Here is a 21,647-nt window from a genome sequence, read left to right as displayed (position 1 = left end):
TACGCTGTTGAAAGCTTATGTCCCTGTAGGACTGGGAATGTGTATATTCATTCTCTAACCTCTTACTATCGATTTTGGCTCCTACCATTCTTACGATGAAAAAAAGAAGTGTCGTATGACATAATAAAGGAAAATCAATGATTTTATGTAGAACTCATTTATGGGCTGAAAATCATATTAGTAAGCTGAATTCATGGACTTAATATCAGGAAAATATACGCAATGCAGTTAGTAATAATGTCTGTCTGAGTAAAGGATTATGAATGTTTCGTGCCAAGTATTTTTTACACAAACCAGGAGTATTCACCAGAATAAGATTTTGCAGGAGCATACACTAAAAAATAGAAAATACATGATTACTTCACAGAATACAGGGAGATTTACACCTGTTTAATTAGTTTATCCTGTTTTACATAGAACAATTGAATCTTACAACTAGCCTGCTGGTAATCTATCCAGCCAGCAAGCTAAGTGCATTCAAATCTCAGCAGTGTTCCTGCAGCAAAAAGATAATTTTCTTCCTATTTCCTCTACATGTTTCTGAGTTTTGGGGAAGAAAATGAAAGGATGGAAGGATGAGTTTAAAGAAATCTTTGAAAATTATTCAGTTTGGAGTATTCTGAGTCAAGAAAAGATAGTGAATTGCAGAATCAAAGTGTTCCCTTATACTTGGGACTCTGAAAACAGTCTCTTCTTAAACCAGAAATACAGGTATGGCAGAATGGTAAGTGAGATTAAATGTCTGGAGGCAATTTTGTTTATAAACTGATATATTTCCAGGCATAATTCTTGTAGACAGGCTGTGACTATCACCATCTCTTTCCAGAGAGAAGGATCAAAAATGCCTTTGTCGTTTTTTGAACTAAGCTGAGCAAGAAGGGAGGCGACCCGGTCCGCTCGGCTCTGAAACTCCTCACTCCCTCTCACCAGCACTTCAGGTCTGTCTCACTGCAGCGGGAGTCAGGGTTCCAGGTTTGTCAGGTTACACCAATTATTTTTTTCTTTCTCAGTCTGTCCTTTGGCTACCAGATCAAAGCGCTGCAAGTTCTGACAAGCCGCGGCTCTGACAACAGCTTAAACAGCAGAGTGACCCGGGAAGGGAGGGAGGCAGCCTTTCAGGTGGGTAAAGCCTAAGTCGTTTCGCTGTTATTAACAGCTGTAATAGCACTAGCTGATATGGCGCCCAGATGCGTTTCGGGGAAGACACAACTGTGTTGCTTGSGCTGACTACAAATATACAGCCTAGAAGAGAAAGAGAGCGAAAGGAAAAAGAAACAAGAAAGAGAAAGAAGTTACGCAGGCAGGAATGGAGAAGGTGGAAGGAGGGAAGGAAGAAAGCAAGCTTGTTACTTACAGGCTCAGGATTTTTCACTTCACAGTTTTTTCCCTCTCCTTGCTGCTCTCTTTAATCTCATTCTTTCTGATTTTTCAATTTCTCTCCTAAATGAACTCCTTGTCCGTGTGCACACAAGTCCTGAATCACAAAATAAGAGTTCTTCCTCTAATTGACCTCAAAGGCAGTTAGCTTAATGCAACTTTAGATGGCTCCAGCTTTTTCTATAGAAAACCTGTGCCATCTTATTTTGGCCAGGATCAGAATATAACTAGCTTTTCCATTGGAATTATCACTCAGAACTTGTGCTACAGAAAAGTCTGTAATTTGGACGTGTGAAGAAAACAGAAGGTATTAGCACTGCTTTCTCTGTGCTGTGCTGTTTGAAGGAATGATACAAGGCAGCCACAATTAAAGCATATTGGAAGTATTAGCCTAATGCGATGTCCCACAGCAGGTGCATCTATAATGCAAGGCAGTGTTTAATCAGTATGGCAACATATCATGAGCCATTAAATCAGCACTTTTTCAGCAACAGAATATTTAATGAGAAGTGATTTCCTAAATTGTTATATGTCATTATGTAGCAATTTTGAGTAGCAAAGAACTGATCATGATGACTTTGCTAAAATGCTTTAAATTCTGATGGAATCCTGTAGGCTGCCTAGCTTGCCTCATCTGAAGCAGCTTTTTGGACTCAGAGGTTTAGCTACAGAATGAAGCTACTGCATGAAAGTCACACTGAACATCTCTAATCAGCCACAGTTTATAATTAGGCAAGCAACTAATCACATAGGTATCTTTGTGTTGTTTCTCTCCATTGGCCTGCAAGCCTCAGTGGAAGCTTGTTGTATTTATTGGGTAGTAAATCAACATTAACGTGCTTCAAGCAACAACATGTTTTCTAATTCTCTATTACAATTTCAAAGCAAATGCCTTTTCAAGTAATACAATTCCCTGCTACACTCCTATGGCAGCGGGGCTGACTTGCAAACTGAATATTAAAAGAAAATACTCTCTGTCTTGCAGAGAACTCTTTATTTTTTATTTTTTCCCTCATCTCCCCCCCCCCCCAGTTAGAAATAAAAGTGTGCTTTTGTCTATAGCCAAAATATGCAAACTTCCCATAAGGATCCAAGGATGGCTAATTGATGAAGATAGCAGACTGGACTTGCACGTAAATACTTTAAAGGGATGGGGAGCTATCAAAAAGGATGTTGATAATTTTGAGGGGGGTCAGAGAAGAGCTGTGTGCATGATTAAAATGATTGCAACACATGTCTTATACTGAAAGACTCTGGTAGATCCATTTATTTAGCTTATCAAAGAGAAGATCAAGGGTGATTTGATTGCAGTCCCTGAACAGGTGTTTGTAAGAGGAACCACATTTTGAAATAGGCTCTTCAGTTTGGCAACCAACAAGCACCAGTGAATGGAAGCTGAAAAATTCGGACTAATTCTGAAGCAGGATTTGAGCTCGCATATTTCAATATTGAAAGAATTCATGAAAGCCTAGCTAAATATCTCTGCTTCTGAAGTACACAAAGTCAGGCTAAAAGAAGGTGGAATTAGCTAATAAGGAGTGTAGCTAACTACTGGAACAACTATAGTGCGTTCTCCATCCTGGGAAAGATGCCATGTGTTTCCAGAGTATAAGCACTGTTTTCAAACAAAACTTCAATCACGGAGAAGCTTATTGTTTGTAATATAGAGAAGTTCAGATTAACTGATCACAGCACTCCTTTGTGGCCTTACAATGAAGCTGTGAATTTAACCATGTGCTCTTATCTTTTTTTCTTGTTCTATACTGTTTTCCCTGCTAAGTGCAAGGCACTCTTTGTTCTCTTGCTTCAGATTCGCTCCTGAGCATGAAAAGACTATAAGCATGTGAACATCTGATTTAATTGACTTCAGTTTATCCATGCAAGGTTAGGTGCATGCTTTTTAAGACAGGAACAACATTTTCCTAAGACTTTCTGTAGCGTCTAGTACACTAAAGCATTTATCCTCAATGGATCATATGGATGCTGCGTAGTATAAACTGATAAAAAATAATAGATGTTTTGAAGAACCGAAAGATTTATAATGGATAGTATAGAACTCCCTTTTACCTTAAAGCATCTTACTGAAATTAAAAACGGAGTGACAGATTTCTGTCATCATAAAAGAAGACAAGCTTACTTCAAATAATTTAAATCTCTTAAATAGRTGTTTAGATGCTTTTTTTATTGAAAATACAGTCTTTTAAAGCGGTCATGTTAATAAGCGATTACCGAGCAGCAGTGATAAAGGAATTCGATGGGGCTGCAAAGWTGTACAAGAACAAAGATGATGAATGAAAGTTATTGGTATGCTAGAAAATGAGAGGWAGAGGGATTGAATCCCTCTTCCCACAGAAGAAATAAGGAAAGGCTGCACTAGTGCTATTTTTATATTTTTATGCTCGATAAGAAAGACTAAAATCAAAATCCTCTAAAAATAATTGTAAGTATTAAAAAGGAGAGGCACACTGGGGAAAAGCTTCAACACTTAAAACAATAGGCCTGTATCTTAATTAAAATTCTTCTAGCAGTGACTAGAAAACTGAGAAGTTACACCTGGGTCTGCATATTTATTTTCTTACTCTTAAGTTGGCAGCGAAAAAACACCCTCATCAGCCCTTTTCAAGGCTGTCTGACAAAAAAAATCTTTTCTCTTGTTATATTAGATACAAGAATCAAAAGCAGATTTAAAGAAATGGCAAACTGAAATAACACAAATGGAGACAGACAGAACAATCCTGAAAAGAAAAGAAAACAAAACAATACAGAAACACAGAAAAGCAGAAAAATAACAATAAAAAAATTCCTATCACTATCACAGATGACTCAGGAATGCTGCTGAAAAAACTGTTTCGATGGTCAAAGTAACAGCTCTATAAGACATTCTATAACAGAAGGGTATCACATTTATGCCTTAAAGGTGTTCATATAAAGCCTACTAATTACACCGCACTTCTCTCAAATTTCACATAAATATATTTCCGATAGATGTTAAAAATATCTTTGTGCCAGCTTCACTAAGTTTGTACTTTTAGTCCTTTTCCAGAGATGAAAAATATGTCCTAGTTTTAAAGATCTGTTTTCCTCACGTACCTGTCGTGGTGGGCATGAAGTCTAGCAGATAACAAAAAGTGAGTAATAGCTGGTTGTGAAATACGTGCCAGACAGAAAAGAACCCACTTTTTGAAAGTTACCTTCTGTTTGGTGGAGAGGACAAGTCAGCTAATGGCATTTTCTTCACAAATGCTTCTTCTRCTCTAGTGCTGTCTTGAAGTGGCAGAAGGGCCAGGCAAGTTATACGCCAAGTGACATGATGACTAATCTAAATATACCATATTATTTTTTTGGAGAGGTGATATTTACAGAACCTTCTCTCTCACATGCAAAGGATAAAGAGTGTGGGGGGAAAGTGCAAGGAAACCTTACTCAGCTTGATTTTCTCTTGATCATCAGTTACTTCAAAGATGTGTTGCCAAACCAGTACCAGCCAAATCTGGAGCAGTAAGCTGGTCATGACTTGGCAGAAAGACAGGCGAATTTCTGTTCAAAGCCTTGGCAGGAAAGGGGAAATAAGGCTTATAAGGATAAGAGGAATAAGAGTAGCACTTTGCTAGACACAGTTTTCCATAGCCAGGTTGGGAACCAGCTCTAATTTCCGGTAGACTGAACAGCTACTCAGGAGCTGGTTTATGTGAAGGCATTATTTTTGTCTGTCGTGCGTAATGGAGAAGTCCCAAGAGCCATCTGGCCCCAAACTGCCTCTGGGATTTGCTACGACAATATATATTTTGAGTCACGTGGGAAAGCATGGAATAGGTGGTCCACTAATGGTGGACCTCGTGCTTTCTGTACTGTCCTCTGAGAAGAGAAAGTTCTCATGAAGTGTTATGCATATACAGTCTTAAATTAGTCTCACACTTTGGAATTATGTGAGGAAAAAAATCTTTTTTTGTAATGATGATGCATTTTAAACAAAAGTATTCAGGCTTCTGGCACATTAATTATTATTTTTCTCAAGAGAAACAATAGAAATAATTCAGAGAAACCCCTRCTTTTGAATTTTGCTAACCCTTTACTAACTCCTTGGCAATGAAAATCTTGATTTCTTCTTTTTAAGTAAAAGGCATGAGGAGAAATCCAAGTAATTCTGATCTTATTCAAAGATTTCTCAGTTTCTTGTTATTATGCTAAAATTTCAAAGAATATAGCTGAAGAGAAGCAATACTTTTTTAATTTTTCTATTTATCRTTTTCCAAGGTTTTTCTTCCTATTCTTTTAGCTTAAAATTTAGAGTTAGCTTAGAATAAGGAAACACGTTATTGGACAGGATTTGATTTTCCATTGCTTCATTTTCTTAATACGTTTAAGGGGAATTTATTGTACCCTAAAGGCYGTTATTTTGTACCTCTTCGTATAATAAGCTTAATAAGCTACTTTATACACACATTTTCACACATGGAAAAAAAGTGCATTTATAGTACATCCGTGAAAATATTATAAATCTAAGCTCAATAGAATAGATTATATTTTTTATGAATCCTTTCTGTTCAAAAATCTCAGTAACACAGTAATGAGTCACACAGTAATAGTTTAAAACACCATAGGAATAGGGAGTGGCCRTTATTTCCAAAATATTTCACATATAGTCCCTGAAAAACAGACTTGCTGGATTGAAGAGGGATATGTTGGCCTTGGCCGGGAAAATGAAGCATTTGGGGATAGCCAGAATTATTCATCCGGGTTTTGTGTGCGTGTGTGTTTTTTTTTTTTTTTTTTTTAAGCCAACCATAAGGCAGCTAAACTATAGCTACCCACTAAGCTACAAAAGCTTCATCAGAAAGTCTTGTCACCTATCAAAACTGGAATGGTCAGGGCTGCACTCAGTCCATCACATCCGACCAATTTTACAGGCCTTGCCAATGCCCATAACGTACCCTGCACGCCACCTGAAGTCCTCACTGGTGCATTCAGGCTCTCTTCAGAAGGGCTTGGGGGAAATAGCGCGAGAAGTTGCTGAGCCCAGCGCTGCATATRATCTACAGGCTTTTGGGAAGTGCTGCAGGACTCAGCAGTGCTTTTCTGACCTGTCCTGGCACTGTTAACGAATACGATAGTTGTTCAGAAGAGCTGTTGGCCATATTGGTTGGTTTGCAATGTTTGAATGTAATAGTGAAAACGGAAGAGAATCAACCCCAGAGGAGCCAGATTAATTAGGAGCTTTGCTATTTATCACAGAAAACAAATTACGAGTTTGAGGTCTAGTTTGCATTTTACCCTGGCAAGACAGTGTAATTCTGCGTAGTTCTGAGGACACTTTTGGTACTGGCCATTCTGAAAATACACCAGAAAATTGAGAATGCAATAATATTTACAAGCGTTAATGAACAGATATTAAACCAGCACTATGTGGGGTGCATGCCGGTATATAGTTAACRATGCGCAGGTGAAGATGAGCTAGGGTAAAAAATGGCATTTTAGCATGGTTCTTTGAAGTTACCTTTCCACCATGTGGTATTTGCAAACCTGATGCAATGAGTTTTTTCTGTCATATTGATGAGTGGTTTTGACAGGTCAGTTAGTAGGTTTTGCTTTTTAGAGTATTTGCTTAAATTTCAGTAACAAAAGGACATATCTTTCTGTGTTTGTAGTGTGTAGACAAAAAAAATCTCAATAGTAATTTTCATGTCACTGTTTTAGAAGGGCAATTTTGCCATGTATGTATCTTACAGTCAACAAAAAGGAGCCCTGAATTCTAAACAGAGGTAATAAAAAGCTAGGAAAAGCACCCTAAAAGAACCCTAAAAGCCATTCAACTGTTTAATTTTGCATAAATGTACTTCAGTTTTATACTGATAGAAACTAAAAATAATATAAACATTCTTCTCTCAAGTAAGCTTAAAAATGCTTTAAAATTAACTTTATTTCATTGATAGAGACAAGAGGAAGTAAAGAACAGAGAGACTCAAGGAAGTCCTTCCTGAAGGTTATGCAGAAGACATGTGATAGAAGTACAAAGGAGAACCATCAGCTTCGGACCCAGAACTGCTGTTCCACTAGTCACCCATAAAGGCTTTCACAAGGAAAGGTGAGGAAAAAACATCCAATTTTAAATCATCTTTAACCAATTCTCTTAAGTATTGTGCGCACAATAAGTGCAAATTGCACTATGTGTTCAAACTAATGTGAGCATTTGCAAGCTTTAATAGACCTTACTTGAAACTTCACATGTGCAAATGTGAAGTTTGCTCATACAAAATTTCAGTCACGGTAATTTTTAGAAAGTTAAGTCCTTAAGGGACTAATTTATACACTTAGAACTGCTTAGTATAAAGCTTATGAAAAGTGGTTATACTGTCTTGCAGTTGGTGCTGGAACAAAGAGAGAAACAACTTAATATTCATAAAACAAAATGTTTGCATTATAAGACCCCCTAAAACAAACACTTCACTGACATCTGCTGAACAGATGATAATATAAATGGTACTCTTGTGCTTTCCATTAGTAGTAGTCTTGTGCTTTCTATGAAGTGAGATGCAAAGGAGCTATTCATGATTTCCAAAAAGTGAAAAAGAGAAGGAATATGCAAGCTGGAAGAAAAGTGTCCTTATTAAAGAGCCTGGAGGGCCCTGTAGTTTAAACAAGATGTAAAGCTTCTGTGCTTGCTAAGATACAGCTTATAATTTTGCTTGTTCGAGCATTAGTATTAAATGACTGTAGGACAGGTTGAAAACTAACTGCGTTGGTTAAAATAAAAGGCAAAACTGGACTTTTTTGCTGCAAAGGAATAACTGTTACAGAGAAAAGATACCTAGATAAATAAGAACAATTTATTTACACTGACGCTTTGGTTCTTCATCTGATTATGAAAAGCAAAGATACTGATTTCAAAATGAAATACTTCCATCTCTATATCTATGGCAATATAAATCATTCCCTTATGGGTGTAATAATGCTGAGCAATGATAAAATCATACAAACACATAATGAATATAAATGAAAGGTAATAGTTAGCTAAATAATTTGTGCTACATAGATGTATGAAACACTAATTTAAAAACTCATAGCAACCAAAGGGAATATCAATGAGAAATAACCTAGAGCAAGAAAGAATCAGTTTGATGAATTGGGCTATATTAAAGATGTTCTACAGCTTTTCTTTTTTCCCTCAGCAATAGAAGAGATAGAACTTTCATGTTAAGAGAGTAATATTTTTATCCTCGGAAAAATGAAAAATTAGAACCTTTTCCTTGAGGAGGAAATTTTGCATTAAAAACTATTGGTTCCTTTAGAGACATTTGCAACATAAAACCTTTAAAGCTTAGCTAAAGCAGGAAAATAAAGATGTTCACTTTACCTGGACCACTAGAGAAAACAAAGAAAAAAGATGAAGCATATCCAGATATTTCCATCCTTTTATGTTTAGCGACATAGTACTTTGATAGGGCTTGGCTATTCATGTAAAATAATATGTTGAGTAATTTGATATATTATAGTCGCTTATAAATGTAATCAGCTTTCTTATTTTAAGTTCTGTCTAGTAAGCAGTAAAATTCAGAATTTGCAGTTGCTCCTCAGCTTTGATATGAATTATTTATATTTTATCGTAATAGTTATGAGACGACAAACTGCCTGAAATCCACGTGCAGAACTTTCATTGCGCTTGAGCATGTCTCATCAAAGTCAWCAGGGCATTTCAGTGTGATCCAATGGCTTCAGGACTTGTCCTGGTGATACTAATGATGTGTCCTTAGCATAAAAAACAAAAAAGTGTGGATATCACTGTAGATCAACTTATTCTAGCTCTTACGAACCCGCTTTAAAGAGCCTAGAATACAACCTGATTGGAAATAGGAATGATTCYTGTCTCCCTAGGTATTTTTCAAACCTGAAGCCAACGGAATTAAATAGAAACAGTCTTACTAACTTTGGATGACTTTGAAACAACTCCTTATACTAATTGTTTTAACATCATTGTTTATGTGGAAACATYGATGATTTCTTCCTGAGAATGGAGTAAAGAAATTTCCAAGGGGGCAAAAAAGGCTAATTTTGGGGGAAAAAAAGTATTTGTAACAGCAACATAGATTGCTACAGTTTTCAAAACATAAAAATAGAAAAAACTGAGACATGAAATCTGAATGCCTTAYATTTGAAAGCTAGGATCTGCGTTTTGAATATATACCTCTTCACATGAAAAGTTAGTTTGAAAATAATGTGCTTTTACAATTCTTTTCRGGAGAAAAATTCTTTAAATGCATTTCTGGCTTCAGAAATCCCTATGCCAGAGACTTGGCACATATATTTGATGTGTCCATATATGCTTAATCTATTCATATCATAGGCACCTGCTACTCAAACGGTCRTAAAAAGGACTCTGATCTAGATGGATTTTGTTTTGAACATTAAATCTGACTTTTTTTGTTATGAGTAAAAAAGAGTTAAAAAAGAGAATAACATTTATATTTATTTAAAACTAATCTATTGTGTTTTTCTTGTCAATATTRCACGACATTTTTTATTCCTTGGGCTAGATCTAACTTCTAAAACTTTTGCACATTAATACCTATATGCATACGCAAATACGTATAGGTGCACATATTTGCATGTTCACAAATTATACATGCACGGAGCATATGTGTTTGCATACACACAAAACATGATGAGAAAGATGAAAGCTTACCATGAAGACTAATGTTGTAATCCTATTGTCCTGTATGCATGTGAATGAAAAGTATTCTTCTCCTCTGTTGAGAGATCCACATGAATACTTGAATACATATAAAAGAACACAAAAGAATAATATTTCTGCAAGATCAAGGACTACAGTTAGCTTCTAAAGTTCTATGCTGAACTGTATTTTTGTGCCCCTCTGCAGCTTTACATGTGAGGATATGATTGTGCGCATGCATATGATCATATACACGGTATATTTAAAGGAACATTTGTGTGCCATGTGAGCTGGAGCTGGAGAGAAAACACAGCACAATCAGTGCCAATATTTTCACTGATTTCAATGTATTTGCTCCAGGCCTTCAGGCCCCGGTTTGAAGCAGGTGTGCAAATAATGTTTTAAATAAAAGAGAATTGAAAACTAAAATCATAAAAGAGCTAATTCATGGGAAGGTGCAGCTCTCTGTCAGTTCTTATTTTATGTCATCTTGTTCTCCTATTTTGTAATTATGCCGCATCATGTAGTTATGCTGTTTGTTCAAATTACACTTAAATTACAATCAAATATTATTACTGGCACTTAATACAGTGTATGATGTATTTAATTGCTATTGTGTCAAACATAAATGATGTTGAATAACGCCACAGAATGAGTAATGTATTGAATATTTGAAGAATATGGCATTTAGAATTTGATTTCCTGGTCATTAAATTCTTTCTCTTCAGTTTGGAAAAGCAATTAGTTCAGATTATAAACCAGGAGCTTACAAAATCTGAGTCTATTATCTTAAAGGATAATAATTTATTCACAGGAATCAAAATCAAAACCAGCTCCTTTAAAATGATGCTTGTTTTTCTAAAGTCCAGTGCTTCACAATTATCAAACTAGAATGTATGGCTTTTATAACTATCAGTTCCAAAGATCTGATTTAAATGAAATTTTTATAGTATGTATGGCCGCAGCGCATATATTCCACTTCAGCAGAAAACTGGAGGAAACCACGAGCAGAAGTAGTTACATTTCCAGTTTTGGTTACCTTWCATTCCAGTTCTGTTCTTAGTACCACTCCTTTACAGAAGTCTTCTGCTGTCAATATATGCATGTAGCTTTCTGAAATCACTGTTCTCAATGGTTTCAATAGTTACCTGCCTTGTTAGTCTGAAGAATAAGTAAAATGTCCTTTCCTGTTTTTTCCCAATTAGCATAATCCCTACGTACACAAGCGGGGTAGAATGGTGTGATTCTATAAAAGTCAGCATTTCATGGATTTATATCAGTTGAGGATTAGTGATTCCATTTTCCCTGCCAGTAACAGCAGTTTTTTTAATTTACTTTATTTTACTCTGCATCTTTTTCCTCTATTGGTTTTGTTTGCTTTTCTTCTTTCTCTTATTTTTTTATCCAGAACCTTTTTTGTTTCTCTCTCTTTTCCTTTTCTTTCAAATAGTCAAAATACCAGACTATACAGTGTTTTCTCTTTTAAATAGATGGTTTATTATCAGGCTTCCTGGTAGTGAGCTCTGTATTTTGTGAGAACAGTCTGAYGGAATGCAAATCCTCCAGCTGTGTTTATTACTTGGTTGTAGTTTGTTATGTTGTCAGTTTGCCAGCTAGCATAATGTCTGCTTGCTTTTGATATAAAGATAAAATAATTGTTTGTAAAGTGTACAAATATATTTGCTATTTCACACTATGAGTTTTCACAGTGAGTTTGAAAAAATACAATCCTCCCATATTCATACTCTATTCATAAAATACATTCAAACAAACAAACAAAAAATGCTTAGAGTGTAAAAGATTGTTCATATTTTGTAATAATGTAAATCAGGAGAGAAAAGTAAAAGCGATAATGAAGGTTATAACCATGACTTAGTGCTTACTGACAGATTAGGCACATCATCAGATATAAAGAACGGTTCAATTTTCCTCACAGATTCTCTTTATTTATTTCATAGCTAATGCTAGATGCAGTTCAGTTTTACATGCCTACAAGAAGAACCTAATGAAGGCTCTGCAYTTGTTTGACTCCTTGATCTTTTCGTGTTATTGTTGAACTATTTTGCTTTCCAGTCCCCTCCATTGCTCCTATGCCCTGTTTACATTCCCAGGTAGTCTCGGTCCAAAGCAGCTTCAGCCACCTTCGTTACTGGCTTGCAAAGTGATTCCTCAGACTCRGTGATAAGGACATCATCATCAGCATACCTGAGATTACAGCATCTGCTCCCTCTAATTTGAATTCCTCCATTGTAAGTATCAAGATAAACGTGCATTACCATTCCAGTATAAATCGTGAACAGATGCGGGGGCAGAACGCAGCCCTGCTGAACTCCTTCCCAGATGTTAAACCTCTCTGCTGTTCCTTTTGTGGTTGCAACTGCTGCTTCCTGATCACATTAAGRTTAGGGCCACAAATGACCACATTTAAAAAATGTTAATTGACTGCAGATTTGTCTAGAAATTAAGTGGCAAACTGTTGAATACTTCTTGCAATGCACTGTTTTTTTTATCTTTTCTCCTCTTCTTATTTCCATAGCAATTAATCCCAACATCTGACTTCTGTTTTTTTAATGAGAATTTATCATGTCTAAACATTTCATATGTTTAAGAAATTAAGGAAGTAGATTTCACCAGATTGTCCAGTTTCACCTGCTATGTATACCTGCCATTGTTACCACCCAAATTCTCATTTATCTCTCAAAAGATTTGGTTACACAAAACATTTGTGCCGTCAGAAATAATTTGGGGGTATAAAGACTAAGACCAAGAGAGAAAAGGCAAAGAATATGTTCTGTGAGGATACGATCACAGCAGCTGAGCCAGGCCCTGTGCCTGCTGACTTCTTTCCTACTCCTGACAGTCCTCCATGGAAAAGTCCTTGGAAATTTGATAAAGGGTACAGAATCCTTCCCAACCCAAATCTCACTACCAGTATACTCCAAACTTCAGAAACAAGGTATCTAAGTGAGGCATTGGAGAATAMTTCAGTATAATCTATTTCAATACCCTTGCTGCAGATTTTTAGTTCTTTAAATACACTGTTGACCATCTGAAATCAGAAAAATATTGGTCTTCCCGTGACCAATTTTTCTTTGTTTTGTCTTTACATGAATTCATTATATGTTTTATGAAGGTTTTTTGAGTATATAATGGTCCTTACTAGTTAGGTATTACATTTAATTTTGAAACGTCTTTAGAGAAGATTTTTCTAACTTCTTTTCCGGCGGTATAATCATGTAATTTTGTGCTGTTGTCAGTAAGGTCTTGAAAAGTATCAGGGTACTAAATGTCTTTTTTTTAATATACATTATTTTCCTATCACATGTATCTGTTCTGTGATATTTTCTATACGCTCTTCGAGATTACCATAAGCCTGATGAGAGGACACTGGACAGGACAAAATATACAAATTGCACTCTCATGTTTTAATGTTAAGAGGGAAGATAGTGTCTCCTGTATTCATATGCTTTTATTCCATATTATTTTCCTTATATATACAAAAATTGCATTACTCTTTTACCAGAAAATCAAACAGAGCATTATACAGGGTTTACCTGTACAGGATTGAGTCCACTTGAACAAACAGACTAGATTACTCTGTTGCATCACCCACCCTCATTCTTCACAATCCTACAAATGTAAGTTGCCAAGATTCCTCATTGTTACTCAATTTATAAAAATATTACATAGATTTAGACCAAAAATTAATCTCTGGAAAGCACTGCAAGAAAATGCCTGGCTCACTGATATCTAATCCTTGGCAGATCTCCAAATGTGGTGAGTTGGCTGTGAATCCATCTCGTATGTTCTCCACTGCTTTCTCATAATACAAGCTTTTAAAACCATACTTTCATGTGTTACCCTGTCAAATGCCATGGAGAAGTGCAAATATATTACAACAATCTAATTGCTTATATTGGCATGATTTATAGCCCTGTCCAGAGAAGACAACCAATTTGTTTGACAAGACCTGTGTTCCTGGAAACTATGCTGGCTGTCGTTATTTTACCTTTTGTCTTTTATTCTTCAGTCATAAAGTCACTTTTCCATTATTTTGTATAGGATCACTAGGAGGCTGAAGGGTTTACAGTTCCCTAAGGAGAGACCTTTTAGATATTGAAACAACATTTGAAATATTCCAATCTTTTTTGGAATATGTTATTTATCTAATCTAGATTGTTTTATGAAATAAACCATATATCTGGGAATTGAGTACRACTAGTAATTTTTATAGTCCATCTGACAGAGCTGGCTTTCTTTTTAGCTACTTTCTACATGTATATTTTCCCTGCAGCTTGTGCTTCACCAAAAGGCATTTTCACCAGAGCTTCTTTCCCTTTTTACTTCACCCCTACCTCATGAAAATGAGAAATAATTTAACAGTTCCAGGTTTTACTGTTTTGGTCATTTTAGTGCCATCTTCTATTCAAACAAACAGGCAGGATTAACCATTTCATTCTACTTCTTCCTTTTTTTTTCTTTATGGTTTTAGCAGTAGTAAGAAAATTTTCTATTTTGGAATTTCTTTTTCTGTTCCTTTTTCTGGAGGCTCATCTGCCCAAAATGCTTCAGAAAACATGTCTGTGAGAATTACTGGAGCCTCCTATTGGATGAATGCATACAAAGTTTTTTTCTGCTGGGAAGGCTATTTGGTTTCTCCAGAATATTTTAGTTAAGCCACTGAAAATTATTTACATCAATACAAGCATGTTTTCAAACATCTATTTAAAAATCAACAGCGGAGACTGGAGGTACATCCAATGACTGCAGCAGCAGCAAAGAGTACAGTAGCAGCAACAGTCTTCGGGATTTGCTAAGCCTTAGAAAATTTTTGTGCTTTCATGCAGACTATGATAAATAGTGTCACTTTATACTCCCTATACACCTGACCTGTTATTTCTGAATAACTGTTACGTAGTTTCCAGAGGTGACATTTGCCTGATTAGTGATGGAGAAGGTCTAGCATTTTTGTCTGTGTTGGCTTCAAACAACGTGAGGATCTCTATGAATATCTATGGTAAAGAGAGCAAGTGTTGACAAAAGGAAGTGCTGATTTTCTGAACAGGGGAAAAGCAGGATCATCATTTTTTTCAGGTTCAGGTCAGTGATCTGCCCACCATAAAGCACACTTTTCCTAATGTCATGAGAAAAATATAAATAAGTGGCAGTATTTATATATTATATATGTTGAAACTAAAATCTTTTTTTTTTTTTTTTTTTACATGTAGGTTAAAAATTAGAAGAGAATAATCTTATTACTAGTAATATTTGCTGGGAGAACTTTGGGTGCAGTGAAATCAGAGAGAAAAACTGAGCTTCTAGAAGAGAGGCCTGGAGGAAATATACACAAAAACAATTTATATTTTAATATGCCAGAAGATTAGCTAGAGTACTTAGAAACTTGTCAGATATGTAGTTCAGAAGACAATTTACAGCTGGTTCCATGCAACATGTGTTATTGACTAAATGTTTGTTGTATATTTATTGTTGATTGTACAACACTCCTAAGGCTGAAATTTTGTGAATGGGAGTTTGTATTTTCCAGCGTATTTACTATTATTTTTGTAAATTTTTGTCTCACGTATTTACACTCACACAGCCATATGTATATAATTTAGTTTGGAAAATGTTCGTGTTTTCTTCTACGTGTTGTTCTCATACTCGCTTAGCTCAATAAAACAGGTCACATTTTGATCTCTGCCAAGAAGAAGTCAGTTTTGAAAAACAGGCTGCAGAGATGCTGTACAGATGACAGTAGAGATGGGATTGATATTTCAGCCTTTTTCTGTCTTCATGCAATCTCAGTGTCTTTGTTTACACAGCAGTGTACTACGTCCTTTCTGAATTTGTAATATTTCAGCTGCAGAAGAGTTCATGATCAAAGTCCCATGCACCTTCTGAAGAGCACGGACATACGCTTGGGCCTTGGCTGCCTTTATTGGTTGGTGCCTTTTTTACTCTTCGTATGTTCTGCAAAAAAACCCCGATCTGTAACTCTGTCAGTGTCTCTAGCGAGGTTAGGAGATTGGGAAGATCAAGGATCATCAGTAAGTCGCTGTTAGACCACTGACCGCGTGGTGAATGCGTTTCATGATGTACTGTGGGACTCCTGGAGCCTGGAACCCCACTGGCAGGGAAACACACGTTTCCAGTTTTATGTAATTGCCCAGCCAAGCTAAATAAGTAAAATATGGAATTCAAATCAAATCTATTAATAGCAAGTAATTAATTAGCAGCTTGACTGAACTGTATGAACAATTCCTTAAAAGCTTTGCCACCTAATGGTTTTGAAAGGAAATGTTTGGTTAGCTTTGTGGTCCCAAAGTAACAGGATATTATTAATCTCAAAACAAACTGATACATTAAAATTCCAGTTGAATGGCTAATGCAAGAGTATCAAGTYGTTCCCAGTCTGAAGCTAATGTTGAGACTACATCTGCAATGCTAATGAAGGCTGTCTTTCTGAATGATTGGTGGCAAGGGCACACAACATTTTCTCCCTCTGCAGAACTTCGCAGGAAACATTCCAGTATGATTCATGCCARTGACTTCAAGATAAAAAAGCTGATAATTGTGACCAGAAGCCGGCTTGATTCACACAGCTGCGTAAATACGAGCTAATTAACACACAAYGCAAAACTTCCTGAAGCTTGAGACTTTCAAGACTTCAAACTATCTGTTCCCTTGGGGRGTAATAAGTTGAATATTGACTATGTGCTCTGAGACAGAAAGCACACTGTCAACAAACCAGTGAGGTCCAGGAGTACTGCTGCAGAAGCACAGCTATGAAGAGCRTTTTCTTCTGAAAATGTCAGGGGAATTGTTATCCTGGATCAGATTAGTGGTCTGCCAAGGTCAGTAATCTCTGTAAGAGACTGCATAATTCTGCAAGAGGTCGAGTATCCAATCTGTAAGGGAGAGTCATTAGTAGGTGATTATGAATTTATTCACACCATAGGAGAATCTCTCCACTTATTAGAAAACAGCTTATGCCTCAAGATAAGTGTTTATATCTCCTCCTTAATTCTSGCTTATTCTTACTCTTTAGTGTTGCAATTAAGGCTACTGAGGCTCTGGATCTGGTTCTAGGATTAAGACAATTGTAACTGCATTGTTTCACGCCAACCCCTAATTGTTAAGTTATTTTCACTAGTAGCTAGCTATTTTAAAACAAACTGAATTAGTATATTTTAAAACTTTTAAACTGATGTAGGTATTTTTTGTGATTAGATTACTTTGAATAATGATATTTAATCCAGATTGAATCAAAAGAAAGGCTCTACCCAAGTAAAAAAATGAAGTCACATAGTAATCACTTTTCATTRGGATAGGCAAAATAATGTTTTAAATGCAATACTTCTACTTTACAGTCAGGGTTTTAGGAMAGTGTCTTGAAAACACTTAGGAACTGATGTCAAATGATATTTCTTGTGAAAGTTATATTGAAATGAATGTGAATATGAAAGCTCAAATCGCTTGAGCACCTCTCATTCTGACGTATAGACAGARGATTTTCTTAAGCATTTAGCTGTCTTTGAGCTGTCTATTTATGAAACGATTGAACCCACTGAATTTGACTGAAACATTTTATTTTTCTGTAAGAGGCTTTAGATCAGACCCTATCTCYGTACGATAAAATTTACAAATTCTATAAAAAGAAGCATATTATATAATTGTATGGATTTTGTATTTTTTTCTTTTTAGTTGATATTTAGTTGAATGAAAATCCCAAAGCTGGAATTCTTCRGCAAAAATTCGGCTGTTTATATTTACACCAGGAACAATCTTCCAGAAACAGGTGATGCAACAAATAAAAGCTTGAAGTCTTGCAATATAATACATATTTCATATCACACTGGTAACTGCTACTTTCTATTAGTGACTTTGCTGTAGGATCAGTGACTTTTCTGTCCTCTATTGAGTTTCTAATGCCATGAGAAAGGTAGTAATGTGATAAAAGTCATATAGTATTAGTGACTTTCTATCATGTTGGTGAAGTGAATTTTTATTATATTAACAAAAACAGAATTCTGAATTACCATAGCAACTGACCAAAATGATAAAGAAGGACTTATAAAATCAATTGAGAACTCTATATGGTTAGTCAATTCTGTGTGTGTGACTCCACTCTGCCTACATTTTTTTCCAAAGCACACATTCCTACCTTATGTTGCAGAAGTAGGATTGCCAGTACCCTCTGGAATAATATCTGTATGATTTTTTTTTGTCAATAGTATTATATCTTAAAGGAGTATTAATCATGGACCAGTACATTAATGAAGGCCCCCAAATTGTTCTAAAAGTCACTGCTGGTTTAAAAAAACTCCCCCAAAAATATARAGTGAATGAAACAGCTATAAAATGTTATCAATCTTCTTTCTAAATACTTTCTGTTTCAGTTCTTGCACGAAAGGAAAGCTTTTACTTGCAGAAAGCACAGCTGCCAGGTATTACACAAGGTTTTGTTTAGTTTGTAAACAGCATATTGGTTATTTATGTGAGAAATAAGAAAAAAAGTTTGCTTTGTAACAGTTTTGAAGGTAATGCACCAAATGTCATCTGTGTTCTTTGCAGAGTAATTAATCAGTATCTATCGATGCATAGCATTGCCAGTCATATTGGGATCACACTATCCAAAAAATGCAGCTGTCTTACAGAGGAAAGTTTTGTTCGAGATTTGTTCTTGCTCCAGCAACTCATCGTAGTGTGCAGTAGGAGTGTAATGGAAATGTTCTGAATTGCCACCCATTCTGTTTTTCTGTATACTGAACTTTATTTTGAAATGGAGAATAAATGGTGAGGGTGGTTATACTCAGTGCTGGTTAACCTATCACACAGCATTCGTTCTATTTTTATTACAAAATTTCACCTTTGTTCACCTAGCTTAAGTCAATATAGAGTGAGTGTACGTGTGTGGATGGACCTTTGTGTGTATATAGATACACATGCAAGCACATGGGTAATACATGCTGTACTAATATACATTCCTCCTAGCTTTGGCTTCTAACTAGTCTTCCTATTTTGGCTGAGAACCTATTTCTATGAACTACCAGCTGGAACCCTTCTGTGGTGAAGAAAGTTCCAAATTTCTGCTTCAACTCCCCTTAAACTGTTAGGGAGTGTAAGGAAAAAACACCTCCTGGGTTTTCAGAAACTAATTTCCACTTAAAATAGTATGAACTTTGCAAAGTTTGATATCAGAATGTTTTCTGATACATCCTGGTATCACAGCAATTTTCTAAAAAAACTGAAGTTGAAAACTGTATTGAAAAAAGAAATATGCTCCAGCTCATTGGATAACATTTATGAATGGGATTTTGTGAACAAAAGGGGAAAAATGCTGTAATACTGAGCTCAGACATCTCAGTTCTCTTGGTTCTGAAGGGCTCTCCCTGGGTCAGCTCTGGAGCTCTCTGCTGGGACGCTCGCTGCTCCCTTCCAAGGGCATGCTGCTCCCACTTTCAGAAGTTGTTCCTTCGATTGCCAGCTCCTCGCTCATTCCTAGGCTGAATTTTCCCCCAAGTGTTCTTTTCCCGTTTTATTAACACTCCATCTCACACGCATGTTCGCGCATATGTATTCCCCRCTCCTCCAGTGGCCTTGATTAACTTCCTGCTTTACATCCCCCTTCTTGAACTTCCAACCCTTTAGACGTTTTGTCAGACACCTCCAGTCTCTCCAGACTCCCACAGCTCTCGCTAGCCTGACAGTGTTTATTGGCTGCWTCGTGTTCCCCAGCCATGCTGGCAGGGCCCATCTCTTTAGCTGCTTGCACGGGGGATGTTGGATTTCTGAGTGAATGCGCTACGATTACAGTATCTTTAAGTTGTGCTTTACACTTCATACACAAAGTGGTTCCGTGAGAAGTTAGAAGTGTATTGCTGTAATGCATATAATTCATGTTATATTCTAAAATACAATTTTTCAATGTCTTCAGAAAGCCTGAATAGCATCTCATCATATATACGACAGGCATTCTACGGTAAGGCATATTTACTAAGATGAAATACAAGTATGCCAATGTTATTGTCTGATGTTGTCTGTATTTATCTTGAATTTTAAATTGTTAATCTCTACAGAAATACCTGGATAGTAGGTTTTTTCCCTAAATCTGCAAGAGCTTATATCGTCTATCACCACTACGTATCTATTTGTCTTTCTCAGAAGAAGTCTTTTTTTGGGAGTAATGCCGTTCAGTGCAATGGATCTGTAGTTTACAGAGATATTCAGAGTACAGAATAGAAACAGAAGTCAATAAAATTCAGAATACTTTCACAATCTCTGTCTCCTAGATATTTCACTTTATTATATTACAACACTACAGTTATATTTAAAAACCAAAAGTGAGTTTTAATGGGTTCAGAACTCTTCATATTTTCTGACCCAGAAACTTTTCCAGGCATTGCTTAGATCTTCAGTGTGCTGCCTACTTGCTGATAGCAAAGTGTTGATTTGTTATTTTAATGATAATGTGTACTGCAAGAGAAATATATAGAAGGGAGATATGGGATTTAGGAGTGAATTATGAAAGTAATCTTTATTGTGTACAAGGTGCAGTGTATTTTCTTACTGTCCCTCGGTAATGATGGTGCCGCGAATTTGTAAGCAAGTCCATGATATGAACTCTTTAAAGAAGCTGATTAAGAGATAAAAACATTCATGCAGCAATTTACTTCTTGATCTGCAAAAATCTGTTGCTACTTCCAAAAGAATGGAAAATGCAGAAGAAAGGTGTCTGAACAAAGAGAACGTGGTGAACAAGGCATAGCATACTCCTCTGAATAGCTGGGAGCAGTTGCTCAGCAACAGGACACAATTTGATCTGTTTCTGATACATTCTCTTGTAATGTCTATATATCTTATATGTCTTATTTCTTACAGTTTTTGTAAAAATAGATATAAAACCCTGTCATAAATGCACAGAGGAGACGGATCTCTGAAGGAAAAAGAAGAGAGTGTTGCAATTGAAGTATCAGTCTGGAAAAAAATACACTGCTATCTCATGGGAAGGCACCCAGGTAGGGACAAAATCTTTTTGGTCTTGGATGAAGTGAAGCATGAATTTCASAAGCATAAATTTTTCAATCACAAAGAAAGTTATTAGTACTTTTCCATTACTGATATCTGCTGATTATGTCATATAAATGTGCTGATTTTGGCCAAGAACTTCCGGCACTGGATTTCTTAGTTTTTCCTGGCTCCCAAAATTAGAGTCACTACTGTTTTATTTTATTTTTTTTTTGCTTTTACCCTACTTTTCTTTTTGCCTGAGTGTGAAGGTAGGATGTTTGTAGAAGTTCTGAAATTTTTAAATTGATAACCCACATCTACTTTCTGAAACAAGTGTTTTGTGACTAGTTGTTTTGTCGAGAAAAAATAAAGACTACTTAAAAATGCATCATAACAAAAGTCCTTTGACTTCYTAAATGTTCCCATATATTTCCTGATACATTTTCTCTTATCTAAAGGGAAGAGTCTGACTTAATCCAGTAAYGGATTATCAGATTTAATCTGTGACAATACTTTTATGAAGGAACTACTGCTTAGCTCTGTTGGTTTGAGCATGGTGCTAACAATGCCAAGGTTGAGGGTTCAATCCCTGTAC

General features: G+C 36.0%; 1 long non-coding RNA gene across 1 annotated transcript in view; it reads left to right on the top strand.

Moving 5' to 3' along the window:
* Positions 1-7,313: 7,313 nt before the first annotated feature.
* The window catches only part of LOC146599334 (uncharacterized), a 15,034-nt gene continuing 700 nt past the window's right edge, over positions 7,314-21,647 (top strand). Inside the window, exons 1-3 of the long non-coding RNA XR_014895045.1 lie at positions 7,314-7,459; positions 12,154-12,291; positions 20,924-21,060. This is a non-coding gene — a long non-coding RNA (uncharacterized LOC146599334). The remainder of the gene's footprint in view (positions 7,460-12,153; positions 12,292-20,923; positions 21,061-21,647) is intronic.

Source organism: Rhea americana, unplaced genomic scaffold (genome assembly GCF_003343005.1).
Source record: "Rhea americana isolate MKP2758 unplaced genomic scaffold, rheAme1 scaffold_141, whole genome shotgun sequence".
Classification (NCBI taxonomy): Eukaryota; Metazoa; Chordata; class Aves; order Rheiformes; family Rheidae; genus Rhea; species Rhea americana.
Note: the sequence above shows the minus strand (reverse complement) of the source record. Positions and strands in the feature narration are given on the sequence as shown.